Here is a 20,043-nt window from a genome sequence, read left to right as displayed (position 1 = left end):
TAGGGTGATCCCAGGCTGGGGGCCTTTGGGCTAAAAAGATGAAAGCCAACATTCCCTCCCCAGGAGGAGATGCAACCTCCTGCACTCTCTAGTGACCATCACTGGGATATTGCACAGATCTGCAGTCAGCTTCTGAATCCCCTTAAAGTGGACCTAGCCGGCCTCTCCATTTTAAGACCACATCTCCTGTCTGCTACAGCTGCTCTTGCTTCTTTTTCTTTAAGGACATCTGGCTGGTTGTATTGGGTTAACATGCAAGAGGAGAGTACCAATCACTGCATAACTTGGGTAATGCATGTCGATGGTGATCTGTGTGGGGCCACAGGGTCCCAGATGGTTGGGACAACTCTGCAATCAGTCACATTTGGGTTGGGTAAATCCCCCACTCTTCTGTATAGCTGTATCCTGCAAGTGAGTGGCTACCTGTCTCTGAACTTCACCTTCCTTATGGTTGTCAAAAATACCTCGGTGGGATACAAACGCAGCATCTGTAGATTCTCAAATAGGTGCATGTGTTCATTCGTTGGTTCATTCTGCGGTCAGGGAGCTTTCAGTCTACTGGCATGAAAGACGCAACGATAATGAGAATACTTCACAACGAGTATGATGTGATGACTGATGAATGCGACAAAGGAGAGGTAGGAGGCACTTAGACAGCCTGGGGAGTTGAGTTGTGGCCAGAAGGGAGAGTGTCCATTCTCCACCTCGTCACTTTGCTGCCAAGAGAAATAGGAATTTCTTAGACAATTCCTATTGTCAGGTTCCTCGGTGAGACTGAGCTTAAAAAAGGCACCAGGGTGGGGGGCACTCACATCATGCCATCCCCCCACAGAGCATCCTGCTGGCCATCTGCATCAGCCCAATCCCCACAGGATAGAAGACTGGCACATCCAAGTCGCTTCTTCCACACCCTCTCCCCATTGAGGCCCCCTCTCCCCTGCCCTGTGGCTAATTGAAGGTGAACTCCTAACATGCATTCTGCCTGGAATCCCAGAGGTTGTGGCAGCCAGATGAGTCACCTCACAAATACAGCACGTGTTCCTCGGGGGCGGCGGTGGGAGGAAGCACGTGAAGAGCTCTCTCTGTGATAATAGACCATTTAGAGCTTCAGATGGCGAAAACAAGCTGATCAGGTGCGGGCCCTCCAGGAGGCTGGCAGGTGACTCCCAGCCAGCACGCCCTCCATCGCACGTTGGGGAAGCTGGCAAGAGTCTGGTGGCCGCCAGGCCTCCCTCTGGCTTCCTTTCTCCCTCCAAGGCTGTGTGATCCCCACCTTGTCTCTCCTTTTTTCATTCCATCGCTCTGTTCCGTTTCTGTCTACCCATCTGTCTTTTCTTCCTCTTCTCTTTCTCTTGTCTTCCCTCAATATGTCCTTCTCTCTACCTGTTTCCCCCTTCCCTTCTCTCTCTCCTCCCTCTTTCCCTCTCCCTCTCTTCCTTTCCCAAATCTCTCTTAGCCAGGCTTCTTTTCACCCTTTGCCTCTCACACCCTCCTCCACCTTTCCACCCTCTCTCTGTGTTCTGCATCTCCCTTCTTCCCTCTGTGTCTCTGGCTCACTTATCTGCTCTCTCCACTTCTTCCATTTGCCACCCTCCTCCTCTGCACCCACATCCAGTGGGCTCAGAGCTGGGTTTCTTTCTTTCTTTCTTTCTTTCTTTCTTTCTTTCTTTCTTTCTTTCTTTCTTTCTCCTTTCTTTCTTTCTTTCTTTCTCTCTTTCTTTCTTTCTTTCTTTTTTCTTTCTTTCTTTCCCTCCTCCCTCCCTCCCTCCTTTCTTTCTTTCTTTCTTTCTTCCCTCCCTCCCTCCTTCCTTCCTTTCTTTCTTTCTTTCTTTCTTTCTTTCTTTCTTTCTTTCTCTCTTTCTCTCTCTCTCTCTCTCTTTCTCTCTCTCTCTCTCTTTCTTTCTTTTTATGGAGTTTTGCTCTTGTTGCCCAGGCTGGAGTGCAGTGCTGCGTGATCTCCACTCACCGCAATCTCTGCCTCCCAGTTTCAAGCAATTCTCTTGCCTCAGCTGCCTGAGTAGCTGGATTACAGTCATGCACCACCACGCCTGGCTAATTTTGGATTTTTAGTAGAGATGGGGTTTCTCCAGGTTGGTTAGGCTAGTCTCAAGCTCCCGACCTCAGATGATCTGCCCGCCTCGGTCTCTCAAAGTACTGGGATTACAGGTGTGAGCCACTGCACAAGGCCAGAGCTAGGTCTTTCATGCCCCTACACAACCGTGGCCTGGCCTGGACCTCTGGCCTTGGGCTTGGAAGGGAGTCCCATCCTCCCTTCCTCAGCTGGATTTCTTAAGGATAAAACTTTTGCTCCTTCCTTCACCATACCACTCCATATCCCAAACTCAAGACCACAGAGCCCAGCTCTGGGCCCAGGGTGTGGATGGGGAGGGTGGCTGGTGGCCCAGAGCTGAGCCCTGTGAGTCAACAGCACACCTAGACTTACACACAGACACAAGGCCCACCTTCAGGATCATGAAGATTCATAAACCCTATTCTGGGAAGCACCTCCAGGAATCTTCAAGGGATCTAGGGCAGCTCTGAGTCTCCACCAGGCCCACCCTCTGCCTCTGAGGGTTGAGCTTCACTTCCCTTCCCAAAGGGGCCAGGGAAAGGGACTGCTGATGACATGATCTCAGAGGAAGGCCAAGGCCTCCAGGCTGCCTCTGGGCCTGGCACGGGAAGGAGGAAGAGAAAATGGGGAGCCCAAGGAAAGAGCAACCTAGCCCAGCCCAAAGACCCCCAGCCCCAGCCCCAGCCGCAGCTGGCCTCAATTTAATTGAAAACAGACTGGAAAAGGCTGCTTGTTACCTTCCTCTAGACTCAGCATCATCAAGACTGGAGGGACAGAGCATTTGAATCATCAGAGCATCATCAAGGAGGGACAGAGCACTTGGAATATGTCAGACCCTGGGCCAGACGTCACCCCACGCGTTTTCTCATTTTATCCTCCTAAGAAGCCCAGGTGGGTAAAATGGCCTGCCCCAAGCAGATGAGGACATTACATTTCTTCTTCTTCTTCTTCCTCCTCCTCTTCTTCTTCTTCTTCTTCTTCTTCTTCTTCTTCTTCTTCTTCTTCTTCTTCCTCTTCTTCTTCTTCTTCCTCTTCTTCTTCTTCTTCTTCTTCTTCTTCTTCTTCTTCTTCTTCTTCTTCTTCCTCCTCCTCCTCTTCTTCTCCTTCTCCTTCTCCTTCTTCTTCTTCCTCTTCTTCTTCCTCCTCCTCCTCTTCTTCTCCTTCTCCTTCTTCTTCTTCCTCTTCTTCTTCTTGCTTCATTTTTCTTTCATTTTTCCCCCAGATGTTGCATTTCAGAAGGCTGAGTGTGTTGACTAAGGTCACACAGCTAGAAACATCAGGGACCTGTGAAAAAACTCTGTTCCCTGGCGACAGGTGTTCTGTGATCCTAACACAGCCAGAGGTGGGGACAATGTCCTTGCTGTAACAAAGGCCCAGTTGCTCGACTCAGTGGACATCAGGCCCTGTTTTCATTCATTAGCAGGTCAGGGATTCCAGTGTCACCTGTGCCATGTACTCTGGCTGATCTACCTGCAAGCCTCTACTCCCCATTTTCCCAGCAGCAGCCACAGACACCACCCAACTGGCAAGAATTTCAAACAAGGGGTTCTGCCTTGCACTCCCAGTGCAAGGGTTGGGCACGTGGACTCACATGTGACCAATCGCATAGTCTTTCCTGAGATCCTGCATTTTGACCAGAGGAATCAAGAACAAAAAGTGGTGGCAACTGATTTATCCTTAAGAAATACAAGTAATGAGTTCCTGCTGCCAAGATTTCTGGGATTTCCCTGGCTCCTGCCAGTTTCTGGATTTGGTTGTTAAGCATTTTCAAGCTTAAATGCTTAACATTTAAGCATCCAACAGACCTCATCTGCACCAGGCATGAGGACACAAGGACTCATGAAGCATACCCATACCCTTCTCATAGCTTCTTCATTATGCCGAAGTTGGCCAGAGTCAGTTTCTGGTTTTTGCAATCAAAAGTAACCCAACTAAGATTTGCTATCCTGCAGGCAAGAGAGGGCCACAGCTTGATAGTCAAGGCTAGCCATCGTCTGGCCCCTGCCTGCCCCAGCCAACTTTCTCTCCTCCCCAGCCTGTACCTGCCACCCTGAGTGCACCACACTGGTGCATGCCTGTGTACTTGTCTTTTATGGTCTCACTATTATTTATTTAATCCCTCGTTAATGAACATTTCTAAGTTGAAGGATAATTCATGTATTAGGGTTCTCCAGAGAAACAGAACTAATAGGATGTGTGCGTATATATATTATACACATTATTATATATTACACACATGCACACACACACATATCTATATACCTAGAGAGAAAGAGATTTCCTTTAAGGAACTGGCCTACATGATTATAGGGGCTGGCACATTCAAAATCGGCAGGGCAGGTAGTCAATGGAAACTCAAAATCGGCAGGACAGGAGACCCAGGGAAAAGTTGCAGGCAGAATTGTTTCTTCCTGGGGAGACCTCAGTCTTTTTCCCTGAAGGCCTTCAGCTGACTCAGTGAAGTTTACACATATTATGGAGAGTAATCCGCTTTCTTCAAGGACTCCTGTTTTAAACGTTAATTTCTTTGGAAAAAAAAAAGCCTTCACAGCAACATCTAGACTGGTGTTTGACCAAACAACTGGGTACTATGGCCCAGGCAAGTTGACACACAAAATTAACCAACACAGTTCACACACCATAGCATAAATTAACCCTTTTAAAGTGCACAATTCCATGTTTTTAGCATATTCACAAGGTCATGAAATCATCATCATGATTTAGTTACAGAACTTTTCTTTTTTTTTCCTCTCTCTCTTTTTTTTTTTTTTTAAGACAGGGTCTGGCTGTGTCACCCAGGCTGGAGTACAGTGAAGTGATCTCAACTCACTGTAACCTCCACTTCCTCAGTTCAAGCAATCCTCCCACCTTAGCCTCTTGAGTAGCTGGGACTACAGGCACATGCCACCAAATCCAGCTAATTTTTGTATTTTTTGTAGACACAGGGGCCATGTTACCCAAGCTGGTCTCGAACTTCTGGGCTCAAGGAATCCACCTACCCTGGCCTCCCAAAGTGCTGGGATTACAGGCATGAGCCACTGCTCCCTGCCTAGTCACAGAACATTTTTCTTGCCCCAGAAAAAAAGCCCTGACTCCTCCCAGCTCCTGGCAACCACTAAACACATTGGCCTGCATGTTGTACATGCTGGTTCGCCTTCCTCCTTGCCTCCCTTTGACTGCCTCATAAGTTTCTACTCATTCCTCAAGAGTTAGCCCTTCTGAAATATCTTCCTTGATCCCCAACTACCTGAAACACCCTGTCCCACCTCAAACTGAGTTAATCACTATTTTCTGTGAACCCCCATTATAAGCTGATGGTGCCTCCTGGAATAGCCTTTAGCAAAAGATATTAAAATTGCCTAATCAACTTGCTTCTCTTTCTCACCAGACCAGCAGTTCTTAAACTATGATTTCATGGGTTCTTGACACTTATCCCATATTTTAACCATTTGGTGTGTTTGTGTTTTGAGGGAGAGAGTTCAGAGTTTCATCAGATTTTCAAAAGGATCCCAGGAAGGGCCAAGAACCACGACACTAGGGCTTCTTGAAGGGCAGAGGCATGCTTCATGAGTCCTTGTGTCCTCATGCCTGGTGCATATGAGGTCTGCTGGATGAGCCTGGGTGATGAATGAGTAGTCACATGTAGGAAAAGTGTCCTTCCTTCAAGGGTTTTCCATCATCACAGTGAAGCAGTTAAAAAGCAAAACAAAGTAACATACGGTTAAGTATCAGAGGAGGAGGATAGACCCATAATTGCGTATTCATTCATTCATCTGCTCATCCATTCACAATTTAGTGTATGCACCTACAAGGTACAAAGCCCAGTGCTCCCAGTGCCGGATGTCCAGAGCTCCAAGAAGTAAGCAGGTACCACATGTTGGTCTCAGAAGGTAGAGAGAGACTATGAAGTAAACCAGGGAAGGCTTCCTGGGGGAGAGGCCACATGACATGAGTGAAGCCAAGAGCAAGGACTGAGACTCAGCCAGATGGAACAGAGCCCAGGGAAGGGTGTCTTGAGTGTGTGTGCTCGGGGGAGCATCCACATGAGCAAATGCCAGGCCTGCAGAGGACCCAGAAGAGGGAGAGAATTTACACACCCACAGTCCCTGAAGCCTGGAGAGGACTTTTTAAGATTCCAGGAGGTGAAGGTGCAGAAAAGCTGAGCTGGGGCCTGTCTGCAATGAGTTGTGGGGTGTAATTACTGAGCCAGAGTGCAGAGCTGAGCCAAGTGGGTAAGAGTACTGACCCCGAGCCCACTCGGGCTCTGAGCAGAAGGAAGACTTCATTAGTGTTAAAGAGGAAGGATGTGCCTTCTCCCCCGGAGGCCAGAGGGCAGGAGGCCAGCCAGGCGGGGAGGCTGACCCAGTGGCCCCACAGTGGTGATGGAGCAGCCTGGGAGGCTGCAGGCACTGAAGGAAGAGGTAGGGGATGATGACTCCATCCGTCACCTCAGCACTTACCCCAAAAGATGGAGGACCGCTGCCAGAAACAGACAGAAATTTCCCTCGAGAAGGAGAAAGCTGTGCTATAGGCAACCAAGATTGCACATTGTCAGCAGAGAAGGAATGAGACTGTCTGGTTGCCGCCAGATCTTGGCCAGGGCTGTCCTGGGGATAAGGGCCTCGTGCAGGAGACCCCTGGGCAGGGGCTGGCCCTTCTCCTCTCCCTCAGTGTCCTGGAAAGGCTCCAGAGCCGCACCAACCCCTGACCTCTCTCCTTCTTTCTCCATATTGCTAGACCCCCTTCTCTTGGTCCCCTGCCTCCTCCCGCTGGTGTGCACCCACACCTTCAGACAGTTCTGAGCAGACCACGCCAAATACAACTGCGACGTTATTTGCGGCCGGGATTCTGGACCCAGAACTGTGCTTTGTCTTGAAGTTGAAAGGTAGCAATCACTCACACTCCTCTCCCATGAACAATTTGAGAAAAAATGGAGGCTCAGGGCAGAAGTTACCCTCTTTATCACTGGCAGGAGCTATCCTGGGGAATGAGGCCTGAGGCTAAAACCTATGCCCTATTTCCAGTCTCATGAAGTAAACTTAGTCACTGGGTCCCTAGCAAAGCAATGGGAGAATTGAGGGTCTCCCGCAGGTCCCCTCTCCAACCACCCCGAGCTCCACATGCCTTCAGGCAGCCCTGGGATGTCTGCCATGCGCAGGGGATAATGAGCCTGGCAGCTGCAAGAAGGAGATGAACTCCAGGGTTTGAGGGTCAAGGACATTCACCAGTCTCTCAGCACACTCATCTCCACCCCACCCCAGTGGGGTTCACCCTTGAGAGGGTTCAAGGTGGGGCAACAGGTTCTCTCCGGTACTTTCCAGCCAATATCTGCATGTAAATTGAGATACTCAGTAAGCCATGAAAAGCGCTGTGTGACCATGGCTGAGTTGCTTAACCTCTCTGTTCATGCTCCTCCCCTGCAAAGTGAAAGAATTCAAAATCATCTATATTCATGGTGAACCTACTTTGTTCAAAGGCCTCTGGGGCATCCAAAGTTGGATAGGCCATATCCTTGACTCAGCTGACCGCCCTCACCCTTGCTTCCGTGATGTACTGAAGGCCTCAGGCTACTCTCCTGGCCCACATCTCCCACCGCTCTAACCGGATTCAAATCTCCAGTGCTCTTATTTCCTCCTCATCACTTACCTAGCAAATCTGGCTCACAGTATAATATCAGTCATTTGTACTTTGGTCTGAATTCCAGGTCAGTGCCAACTTCCTCCAGATATTTGTGGTTTAAGCTTCATGTGATATTACGTCATCTTGAGGGCATTCAGTAAAGGGGAAAAAGGAACATTTTTGGACAGAGGCCTTTTCCTGTGCTCATTTATGCCTCACAGGAAGCCAAGAGTAAATGTGCATCTAGACCTACAGGGGAGGTCTTGGCAGTTGCGGCAAACTCACGGAATTTTAAATATGCCGGAACCTTTCCAGAGCCCTGAGTTGCAGTCCCAGGTCTGTCACTGTCTCTCTGTGCTTTGCTAAGCAGACTTCACCCCTCCCTGGGCCGTCTGTGAAAATAGGGCCCAGCTAGATGGCATATAAAGACCCTCTACCTTCCAGTAGTATAACTCTAGGGGAGCCCTTGTTTTCTGGGGAGACTCTTTCTGAGTTTTCAGAATGATGTTGAGGAGTTCTCTTTTCCTGCTCACGCCAACTTTTCTCCACTTCTCGGACACCAGTTCTGGGTACCCAACAATTCAATCCAGTTCTGACACTAACTATCCAGAGTTAGCACAGGCCCCGCAGGTTAAAGGCCCTGTCCCACAAAACTGCCCCCACTTCAGACACCAGTGGCCAGTCTCAGACCACCAGGACTTCTGACCAATCAGTTATAAGTCAAGTCAGGATCTGATTCTGACTGTGCACATCTGTGGTCTCATAGAAAGGGGCCGGGAGAGGTAGCTAAGACCTAAGACCCCATCCTCAGGTCTGATAATTTGCTAAAGAAGCTCACGGAACTCAGGAACACATGTTACTTATTTTTACTGGTTTGTTTTAAAGGATGCAACTCAGAAATAGCCAAATGAAATGAATGAATCAGGCAGTGTACGGGGTTGGGGGAGGAAGGCATCGAGTTTCCACGCCCTCTGCAGACATGCCTTTCTCCCAGCACTTGCACGCGCTCACCAACAGGGAAGCTCTCCAAATCTTGGTGCTTGGGGGTTTTTATGGACGTTCAATTACATAAGCATGATTGATGAAATTATTGGCCAATGGTGACTGACTCCATCTCCATCCTCCTCCTTCTCTCCAGAAGTTGGGGGTGGGGCTGAAGGTCTCAAGCTTCCACTTAAGGCTTGGTCTTTTTGGTGACCAGCCCAATCCTGAAGCTATCAAGGGCTCACCGAGAGTCACCTCATTGGAACAAAAGATGCTCCTATACCCTCATCACTTGGGAAACTCCAAGGGTTTTAGGGACTTTGTGCTAGGAATGGGAGACAGAGACCAAATATCTTTTTTTTTTTTTTTGAGAGAGTCTCACTCTGTTGCCCAGGCTGGAGTGCAGAGGCATGACATCCATCTCCCGGGTTCAAGTGAATCTCCTGCCTCCACCTCCTGAGTAGCTGGGACTACAGGCGCCTGCCACCACGCCCGGCTAATTTTTTGTATTTTTAGAAGAGACAGAGTTTCACCATGTTAGCCAGGATGGTCTTGATCCCCTGACCTCATGATCCACCCACTTTGACCTCCCAAAGTGCTGGTATTACAGGTGTGAGCCACCTCTCCCGGCCCCTTTCTATGATGCCACAGATGTGCACAGTCAGAATCAGAGCCTGAGTGCAGGTCAAATCCCTCAGCCCTCCACCAATCCCGCCTACTTGGTTTCTGTGGTAGAAAGTTTTGTTTACTACGTGTATCTGTATCCCCCACCAAATGTGAGCTCCCCCATCCCACCCTGATGCTGAATTGAAGACACTCAGGGCTTTGTGTGGCTCTGGCAGCTTGCACAATGGGTTCTCAGATGAGGCATTCCATGCCCTTCTTCCTGGAGTAGTAAGAGTCAATGCTCTTCAGTTCAGCAGAAATTCATGAGATATTAGAAAGCACTTCCTAGATCTCAGTAGAAGGTTGGAATCGGTTGCATATAGAAGTTGGAGGGTTCCATCCCTGGAGATCTTTAGGAAGATCCCATTGCTCTGGGTGACTCAGTCACTCCTTTCAATCATGAATTACAGGCATTATCGAGTTAAGTCACCCGTGGTGGCTGGACCTGCTTTCTCCAAAGTCCCTCCAGTTGCACGTTGGTGAGCCCATAGATGGGGTTAGTGAAGCATTGTTGCTTAGCTCACCAGGGCACCCTTATGAGAGTGAAATAGACTGTGACTCCTCTGCAGGTGGTTGGTTACAGAGGAGGACACTGAATGAAGTCACGTGTTATGAGTGGTGTTTGGCTGGAAAATTCTGATTCATCTTTCAGGACCCCACTCAAGCATCTCCTCTTTTGAGAAGCCTGGCCTGGACCTCTCCCCATGCCCCACTCTTCCTTGTCCAGGTTTAATTAAATGTCTCTTCTCAGCTGGTTTGGCCTCTTGGATGATTGCAAATAGTGCATACTCCACTCTCTCCACAGAACTGTGAGCTTTCTAAGGTCCAGAACCACACCCACCTCATCTCTCACTGCCTCCCTGGTGCCATCGCAGGACAGGTGGGGCAGAGCAGGGGCCCGGTGGATGCTGGCCAAATTGTTGGAGGGACTGGCTGGGAGCCCATACCTCATAGACAGCAGATACCCCAGGGACTGGCAATGTGGGAACCAGGCGAGAAGCTCCAGTCTCAGGTCTGCAGCCTTCCTCAGTCTCGTTAGTAGCCTTGATTCCCAGCAAACCACATCAGTTTCTCTTTGCACACCCTGCTCGATGCTCATCTGCATAGTGTCCTCCATCCAGAGCAGCCCTGAGCTGTGGGCATGAATACTAATGGATCATGCAAATGCCAGCCTAGGGCAAGAGAGCCCTGGACTGTCAATTAGCTCCCCCCAGCACCAGCTAGAGTACCCAACCCCTTCACTTGATACAGGCCAGCCCAGTGCAAGAAGGGGCAACAGAAACAGAACTCGGCTTGAAGGGCAGCTCTAGTCAAGGTAGTGTCTTGTGTCAGCCTGGGAAGGGATCTTCCATGTAGAGTGAGGGAGGAAGAAGAAGAGGGCCAGCCTGGCCTCTCAGGTGGAGGTTCCTGCGGGCACTCTTGGGAGGAAAGGTGGTGCTCTTGGGGGCCCAGGTAATAATTGCTACATGAGTGTCACAGCTCTTGGAATTGCTGCTTCATCCTTCTCCCTCCACCTGGCCATCTATGCGCCATGCTATGTGCCTATGTCCTGCGTTGTTCTCTAAACCAAGACCAAGGCTCTTCACAGTCACTCTTCTCTGACTCAGGACCAACTTCATCCTGGGAGGGAGGATGAGAGGAGGGCTCCCCATCGCCCACCTCTTCTTCCCAGTACTGCTGTTTCCTCACAGTTCTTTCTCTTCCCGTCCCTGCTCCAGTCTTCTTTCCTTCCTTAGTGGATAATAGCATTAGCTTTGAAGGCAGAGAGATCGGGTTCAAACTCAGACTCTACAGATCACTCAAGCTTTGTGGCTCGGGCGAATTACACCATGCCTCTGAACTTCAGTTTGCTAATGTATAAAATGGAGAAAAGAGAAGTACCTGTCATAGTGGCATTGTGAGGATCATTTTACGAATAGCTAAGAATTTCAGATAACTCACTCTGACGTGTCAGAAAGTTACTTTGCTTATTGCTTCAATCACTGAACTTAATTTCTATTCCGAGTTCCCATTCCTCTTAGTGGCAGAGAACCCTCAATCAGTTCAGGATGCCCCATCCCCAGTGTTGCCTGAACGTTTTGGGATGGGCTTATGGAGCATGGAGTATGAAGTGGGCTCTACCTCGGCGGGCAGCCCTATCAGAAAGGTGCCTTGCCTCCAGAAAGGCGCCCCGAGAGGTTCTGGTTCCTGTGCACTCTGTGGTCACTGTGCCATTCAGGTCGCAGCTGGAGCTTCCCAGGCTCTAGGAGGGTTTTCTGGACCCCACCACTGTTGGGTGCAGGGGAAGATTCCCCTTCTCCTTACCAGACTTGCCCAGGAGAGGCAGGTCAGGAACCCCTGCCTGAAAAAGACACCCAGGTCAGTGACAGTACTATGCTCCTGCTACACACAGAGGTAGCAGGCCTCAGAGGGGGACCCTAGGCTGTGTTCACTCTCCCAGGGTCTGCTCTCAGCTCCCACATTCTACTGAAGTCTGTGGTTTCAGTGCTGAACAGGCCACCAACCCTCAAACTCCACCTGAAGTGGAGGACAAGGGCAAACCCCTCTTGCTCCTGCCCTCCAACTGGTCATATATTCTTCCAGGCGTTTCGTCTCAAAATCCAAGATGTGACCATTGTTTCTGTGCCACCTCTTCCACAGGTAGTGAATGCCACAGCTCAAATGTGCAACAGGGTGTGTGGTCACAGGAAGTAACAGAAGGAACATCCGTTAATATCTCAGTTGTATGTTGCCTCATTTTTGCGGGCCGTGTCCCAGAGTGAGTCCTCAGCACGAGGGCAGCTGAGACTCTTTTCTCCCCTATTCCTTCCTCCTTCCCTTCTCCTGGGTTTCTTCCTTCTTCAGGCTTCAATTGCAGTAGCAGCAATGCCGGGAGTGGAGAGCCTGGGAGCCCAGAGCCAGCTCTGACATGTTCAGCGGGCCATGCAGGGTCAGGGGTGTGCTCATCGGCTCATCACTGGCATGATTACTAATCATCAGGCAGCAGCAGGGTTACTGTTCCCCCCTCCCCTCCCTGCTCACTTCCTCAGGGTCTTCAGGCTGGAGGAGCTGAAGAGGGAAAGACCCTGTGTGCACCCTGGCAGGCTGGTAATCACAACTGCAGCCCCCAGGCTCTAAAAGGATGGGTGGGAGCATCATCCACCACTCAGAGGGCTGGGGACCCTTGTACCTACCCTATGCACCCATCTGTCCTATCTGTGAATCCCCAGTGAACTGCTGCCTCCCTAGAGAAACAGTGCTAGAGGTCAGTGGCAAGAGCAGCAGGAGGACTTGGAGCTACACGAAGAGTGTGAGCTCTGGAGTCAGACCATCTGAGTTCAAGGCCAGCTTCTCCATCTATTCACTGTGTGACTTCAGGCAGGTTGCTTAACCTCACTGTGCCTTAGCTACCTCATATATAAGACAGGAGATAATGAGAGTCTTTCCTTATGGGGCTATTGAAATGATTGAGTGAGATCAGGCATGTGATGGCAAGAACTCCATAAACAGAGGCCGCCACTGCTAATGCAATTACTCTATCACCTCGAGAGACTAAAGCAGGGGAGGAAACACCATTGACTCCTGGACATTTACCCAAGGAGATTATGGATCCATGTTTTGCACACACTTTAGAAAGACAAGGAATTCTAACTACAACATCTGTCTCTGCTGCCCCCATTATTTCAGTCTCGCCTGTCTACCCTCAACCTCACCACTGTGGCCTGGAAATGCAGTTGCCCAGGGCCACTCTCACCCCACCTCAGCTCTGCTCTGCTCAAGTCTCACTTCCACTCCCTCCAGCTCCCATCCCTTTCTACCCAGCTCCACCCTTGATTTCTCCACCCTGACCTTCACCCTCCTAGGCTGATCTAGACCCCTGACCTTGCCAAGTCTCTAGGACTTCGGTGCCTTTGACTCTCAGCAGCAGAACTAGAGAGGGATCTTGATGAAGTCTGGGATGTTATAGTGACTTGTTTACCTAAGCGCCCTGAGACTGTGAGTTCCCTAATGCAGTGAGAATAAAGCTCTGCAGAGAGCCCTAGAGCCCTGCTCAGGTGAGATGAATGAGAGGCACCCACTCGATGCCCTCACAAAGTTGTGAGTGAATGAATGAATGAGTGAATGAATGATTGAATGAATGAATGCAGATTAGTGGATATGTTAATGACCTGCCTTTTTCATGAGCCTTGCAATCTCCCAGGTACCACACTAAAGCACTTAAATGCTTCTAGTCATTTAATCCTCACAGCAGCCCTAAGACATAGGCGTGATTATTGTACCTGTTTTATAGATGTTGAAACTGAGGATCAGAGAAGTTAAAGGCACACAGCTAAGGGATGAATGGATAAAATCGCTCACCATAACCTTTCCTCCTTAGGACAAAGTTTCTTCACCAAGTGTCCAAGGCTGTGTTTCACGGGGGAGGGTCTGGAATTCTACACCAAGTGTGAGCATGTGTTCATGCTGCATGGTAACTCTGGGGAAAAGATTCACAGGTTTTATCAGATACTTACAGTTTGTTAGAACATATTTGAATCCATCCATCTAGCCACCCGTCGTCCCCTTTCTATCCACCCTTCCGTCCACCCCCAGACAGCCATTTGATCAATATTCATGAAGTATCTGCCTTGCGCCAAGCATAGTGCTGGCACCCATGACTTCCCTGGTCTCCAGGAATATCCTTCTCGCTCTCCCTGACTACCCCTGCCCCCGCCCCGCCACACACGCACTCCTAGCAGGATCTGGGTAAGTTGGAGGGCTTTACCGCCAGTGTCCCAGCTGCGTGGGTGGCTGCACTCTGTCTGAACTCATCTCAGCTCTGGTGGAGACTGTGGCAGTGCAGAAGCGTGAAGGGGGAATCCTTGAGCAGCGCAGCCATCAGGACATGAAGGGCAGAGCCTGTGCCCTGGCTTCCCCGGCTTCCCCTGCAGTCCACGTCAGTCCTGCTGCCTCCAGAACATGATCAACCTCGACAGATGAGGCCATGCTTGATGCATAAGAATGCAGCCTGGGAGAGCTGCTTCCCAAACCCAAGTCCTATTCAAAGGTCTTTTCTTCCTCCTGGGGAGGTAGGGGAGAAGGTCCAAGCAAAGGGGACTGGAAGAGGAAAGTGAAGCATGGAGTTTGTGTTTTCTGAATCAGGACTGTGTTCCAGCCAGGGAGACCCTGTGTCAGGCACTTTTGTAACCACAGTAACTTTCAACCTCACCCTGCAACCTCCATTGATATTGCTGAGATTGTTCTCCTTGCAAACATGATGAAATTGAGGGGCTCAAAGGTGAAATAATTTGCCCAAGGTCACAAAACAAACCCAGGACTTTAAGCCTCATCTCCTTGACCTGAAAGTCATATCTACTTCCCTGCCCTCTGAAGACCTATATGTCCTATGTCATCACTTCACTGTTCACACAAGGTGATACCTGGCTTCTCCAAGCACCTGCTACCCTGAGCTTACTGCCCCACTCTTTCCTTCCCAGCCTGAATGCAATTTGCGATGAGGAGATGATTTGGTTTTCTTTAGCTCTAGACCCCCAGCTTCCTGAGAGCAGGTACTCTTGCCTCTTCTTGCTCGTTATTGATCCATATATTTAGAATAGTGCCTGGCAGGTAGATGGTGCTTAATAAATATTCATTGAATGAATGAATGAATGATCCAATGAACCCCAAAGCAAATAACAATAAAGGACCTTTGCAGAGTGCTTTACAGAGAGACAAGTGCTTTCCCTTTACTTTATCTTACCCCATTCTCACAACCCCATGACATGATTGGGTTCATGTTCCACAGGTGGGGAGGCTAAGGGCCAGGGTTACATACCAGGCGACATGGGATTGGGTTCATATGAACTCGGGGTAAATGATGACACCCTTTCCCCTGCCCTGAAGGATCTCAGTTTGAGTATTTGTAGAACACTTAGGATGTTCTGGGCCAGGCTGAGTGGCGGTGGATGGGGGCGGTGGAGTGGGGAAATGCAAAGCAGGATACTCGGCCTTTGCTTTCTAAAAGCTCCCAGTCTATTTGAGGCCAGACTTATGCATGCAGAACATTTGGGAAATGGTACAAGACAGCAGCAAGCGTAGTGCTGAATTGCACATAATCAGGTGCCAACTGCATTCCCTTCCTTAACTAATCTGAGTCTTTTAATACCAGATGGGGACCCTGAGAATAGATTTCCTATCAAACAGATGAAGAGCAAAGATGGAAGCCGAGGGAAAGGCTGTGGCTTACTCATTTTTATACCCCTTTAGCCCAGCAGGATGTCTGGCCCATAGCAACAGGAATAGGGCAGTCCACCTTCAATAATGGGCCACTCTGTGCCAGGCACCTGCTAAGAGCCTTACAAACATCATGTCACCAATCCCTCACAGCAACACAACCAGTTACTAAAGGAATTATGAATGTAATCCACAAGAAGCTGAAAGCAGGGTTCACAGATCGTACTCATCATGTCCACAGTTTCAGAGTAAAGGGGCAAGCTCAGTGTTTGAACCCAGTTCTAGCAGCCTCCCAAATTCGTGCTCTCAATCTGATGCTATCTTACCTCTGTGCCTGGAAGGAACTACTATTGTCCATAAGGATGAGAAGAAACATGGCTGAGGGAGCACTGAGTAGGGAAGAAGAAAAGGAGCAGGGAGGAAGAAATAAATTAAGAAAGAAAGAGATACAGAGAGGAAGAAAGGAGAGAGTAAGGGAGGGAAAGAACAGGGCTTGTGTGTTACATAAACTCAGACAAGCACATGCCTGTTTTAACAGGATTTCTGCAGGTCTGACGACCTCACTCCTTCCTCCCTGAACAGCCTCAGAGGGGTGCCCTAAGGAGTCCTATATGGAGTCTCATGGCAGAACGAAGGCCTTGCACCTAGAACCTTCTGAGCTCATGGATTGACACTGGGGTTGTGTATCGGTCCACTTGGAATGCCTTCAAAAAATACCACAGTCTAGGTGGCTTATACAACAGAAATCTATTTTCTTATGGTTCTGAAAACTGGAAGTCCAAGATCAAGGTGCCAGCAGGGGTGGCGTCTGGTGAGGCCTCTCACCTTGGGTTGCATCTGCCTTTTCCCTGTATGCTCATGTGACATCTTTGTGCACGGGGGGTCTTTGGTGTCTCTCCTTGTAAGGACACTAACTCTATCAGATCAGGGCCCCACCCTTATGACCTCTTTTAACCTTCATTAGCTCCTTAGAGGCCCCTTCTCCAAATACAGCCACACCGGGTCTTAGAGCTTCAACATAGGGATTTTGGAGGGACACAAACATTCCGTCTACACCAGGGTTCATGAGGGAGGGATCAGAGCTGGAGACAGTGCATGAGCTAACTCACCTTCCAGAGTAAAGGGAGCCACAGCCACTGAAGCTCAGGTTGGATGGGGCTGGCAAGGTTGCCATAGTGAGTACATCATGGTAGGGACAACAGGACAAATGGCTGCTGCAGTCAGGGTGACTGATGGGAGGCTTCCTCAGCACTCCTGTCACTCCCTCTCTCCCCATGCAGTTCTCTGCTCTCTGTTGCAAGTTCCCAGGAGGCAGAGAGAGGGCCTGTTATCATCATCTTTCTCTCTTGCCCCTCACACTTACCTGTGTTCTCCTACTTAGACACATTCTTTGTGAGCATCTCAGGGGTGATGTTGGCTGCATTGTACAGTGGGCACGTGCGCACGTGTGTGTATTTATCTGCAAATAATACCTATGTCACAAGACGTCTGCAGGAATAAATGAGCTATTGTGCATGTAAATATCTGGTACATGGTAGATACATGAATGAATTAATATTTGTTGAATGAATAAGTGAATGAATGAATCTTCACTTGGCAGAGCATGTGTCTTCCTTTAAGGGGCAAGGATGATCTGGTAATCATCAGTTTTTACTTACTAACTGGGTCACTGAGCAAAGAAAATCAACTCAGTCATTCATTTATTCAGCATAGATTGACTGCACCCCTGTCAGAAACCAGAGAGTAAGCAGAAAGTAGAGAGTTAAATCAGTATGTAAATCAGTTAAAGCAGTCCAGAGGGAGAGACAGGCAAGGAATGGAACAATGAGAAACAAAGCAAGGAGTCCTCTGATAAGACAAGGAACCTTGAGTGCTATGGAAACCGCAAGCGGGGCACTGACTCGGGTCCAGGGAGGGATCCCTGGAGGAGACGGCATCTGCAGTAGATATTCCAGGGTAAGCAGCAGGTGGCCAGAAGGAGAAAGAGGTGAGGAACTTTCCAGGCAGAGGGAACAGCACGTGCAAAGGCCCTGAAGCAGAACCACAACACACATCTGAGAAATAGTGAGGGGTCTGGTAGGCTGAGCCACAAAGGGAGCACCGGAGTCAGGGAGGATTTGTAGAAGAAGCCACAGGCCACAAAAAAGACCTCATAATTCATGTTCAATGGTTTGGATTTTATTTTGGTGACTTCACTTTACACCTACTGTTCAGAGGCAGCCAATGGCAAACACATCCAGAAGCACTTTGCTATTTCTGATCTGCAAAATGGAGCCAGTCATCTGTGCTCTGCTTCTTCAGTGGGTTGTGGGGAAGCAGAAATGAGAGGATGACATTCTAGACTTTTGTGACCTCTCAAGTGCTGTCCTTATGGTCATTCAGGTACCACGAAAATTAGCAGAGCCCCGAGGGGGAGGTAGCTTGGTGCTCCCACAGTGGTGTCCCGGAGAAGTTGGCAAAGACACCCAGGGTGGCTTCACCTTCTCCTCGGCAAGGGCTCTCCTCTGTTCCCTGAATCCTGGATATCCTACTTGGTCCTCTAGTGACCCTGAGCTTCAGCCCCACACGCCCTCTTCCCCAACAGAGAAGGCAGGAGGGAAGCAGGGACCAGCTCCTGCCCTATCTTCCAGGATTCAAGGCTTCCCTGGCCTGGACAAGCCCTGAGCTGGCAGTTAGGAGAGCAGAGGCTGTGAATCTGATGGGACTCCCAGCAGGTCTTTCTGGCTCAGTGCCCTCATCTGTGAGCAGGGGATTCCCCAGGAGACCATGACAGAGGCCTGGAAACCAACTTCTAATCCCACATCCTGGTTGGGCAACTTCAGGCAAATTTCTAACACTAGGTAAGCCTCAATTTCTCTCTGTGGTGATGGTCAGGCACCTGCTTAATTCACAGGGCTTTGGTGGGCATCACGTGGACAATGTGGTTGCACAGCAGTTGGCAATGCAAAGGAAAGGAAGTATGTTCATAAGCACACCTCCCCTGTTGCACAAAACAGGACACATGCTGGAATTGCAGAAAAGCATTAAATGCTGCATAGGTGAAGAAAACTATTCAGGGACCCTGGCCAAGTCACAGGCCACCTGTGGCCCTGAGCGGACAGCTCATGGGCTGGCATTAGGGGAAGCAGTTCTCAAGGGGCTTGTATCCTGGGGATTCAACTCTGTGCCTGTGTGGCGTTCAGCCTGTGTGAATGTGGTGACTGTGATGCAGTTTTGCACTGTGTGTGCATCTGCATGCCTGTGTGTTTGTGTGTCTCTCCATCTTTGTGGGCGGCAACTGTAGGTGTATTATGAGCCTTGGGTCTGTCTGTGTGTACAATAGCAATGTCTGTGCGGACTTGAGCTGCGCCCATATGTTTGTGGGACTTTATGGGCATGCATGCTTGTTTATGAGGCCATATGTCCGGGCATTCTGTGAACTGTTAACATGGTGTGTATCTGTGTGGCAGAGAGAAAATCACCAGGTGGGAGTGTGGGGGCCAGCTTGGGTAAAGGATTCTTGGTGTCACAATGGGTCTCAGTGGGAACCCAAGCAGCTCAGACTTGGGGGAGGGAAGCTCTTCCTCCACCTTCCAGGGAGCAAATCTTGCATTTCAACACCACAAGGCTTTGAGTTCACAGGCAGGGACGCAAACTTTGCCCTTTGGGTGAGAAGCCACCCACAGAAGGGAAATGGCTTCCTGAATCTAATCATTGCCCCTTCAAGCACTAACAACCCGTGCCAGTAGCTGATGGCTAATAAATTTTTGAACTGGAAAGGGAGAAGAGGGAGAACCAAGGAGGAAAGAAACAGAAAAACGAGAGAGCAGGCCGGGTGCGGTGGCTCTTGCCTGTAATCCCAGCACTTTGGGAGGCCTAGGCGGGTGGACCACCTGAGGTCAGGAGTTCAAGCCCAGCCTGGCCAATATGGCGAAACCCCATCTATACTAAAAAGTACAAAAAAATTTATCTGGGCCTGGTGGTGGGCGCCTGTAATCCCAGCTACTCCAGAGGCTGAGGCAGGAGAATCGCTTAAATCTGGGAGGCAGAGGTTGCAGTGAGCAGAGATCGCGCCATTGCACTCCAGCCTGGGCAACAGAGCGAGACTCCGTCTCAAAAAAACAGAAAAAGAAAACTGGGAGTGTAAAGGCTCAGAGGGGCTGAGGGCTCCTTTCTCCTCCCCAACTTCCTGGCAGTAGAAGGTGGGCCCTGTCATGGGAGAATTCTGCAGAACCCTCAAGGACCTGTGGAGCAGGACGGCACCTTCTTGCTGTGACCATCCATTTGGATGTGTTTTTCACCCCTTTCTGGGTGGGGCCGACTTTCCCCCTCCCCATGAGTTCAGGCAGTGGGTTAAATAAGATTTCCCTTGAAGTCAAATGAAATCACAATGCACCACACACAGGAACACACACACACACGCACGCGCGCACATCACACACACACACACACACACACACGCACACACACACACACAGAGTCTCCCTGGGGCCACTCAATCTACTGCCCCCTGAACCGCACCCATCAGCCAG

At 49.7% G+C, this 20,043-nt stretch overlaps 1 protein-coding gene across 2 annotated transcripts in view; it reads left to right on the top strand.

Moving 5' to 3' along the window:
• The window catches only part of KCNIP1 (Kv channel interacting protein 1), a 392,942-nt gene that overhangs the window by 129,658 nt on the left and 243,241 nt on the right, over positions 1–20,043 (top strand). The gene's annotated exons all lie outside the window — the stretch shown is intronic.

The sequence above is a fragment of the Mandrillus leucophaeus genome, unplaced genomic scaffold (genome assembly GCF_000951045.1).
Source record: "Mandrillus leucophaeus isolate KB7577 unplaced genomic scaffold, Mleu.le_1.0 Scaffold855, whole genome shotgun sequence".
NCBI classification, from domain to species: Eukaryota; Metazoa; Chordata; class Mammalia; order Primates; family Cercopithecidae; genus Mandrillus; species Mandrillus leucophaeus.
This window is presented reverse-complemented; position numbering and strand designations above follow the sequence as displayed.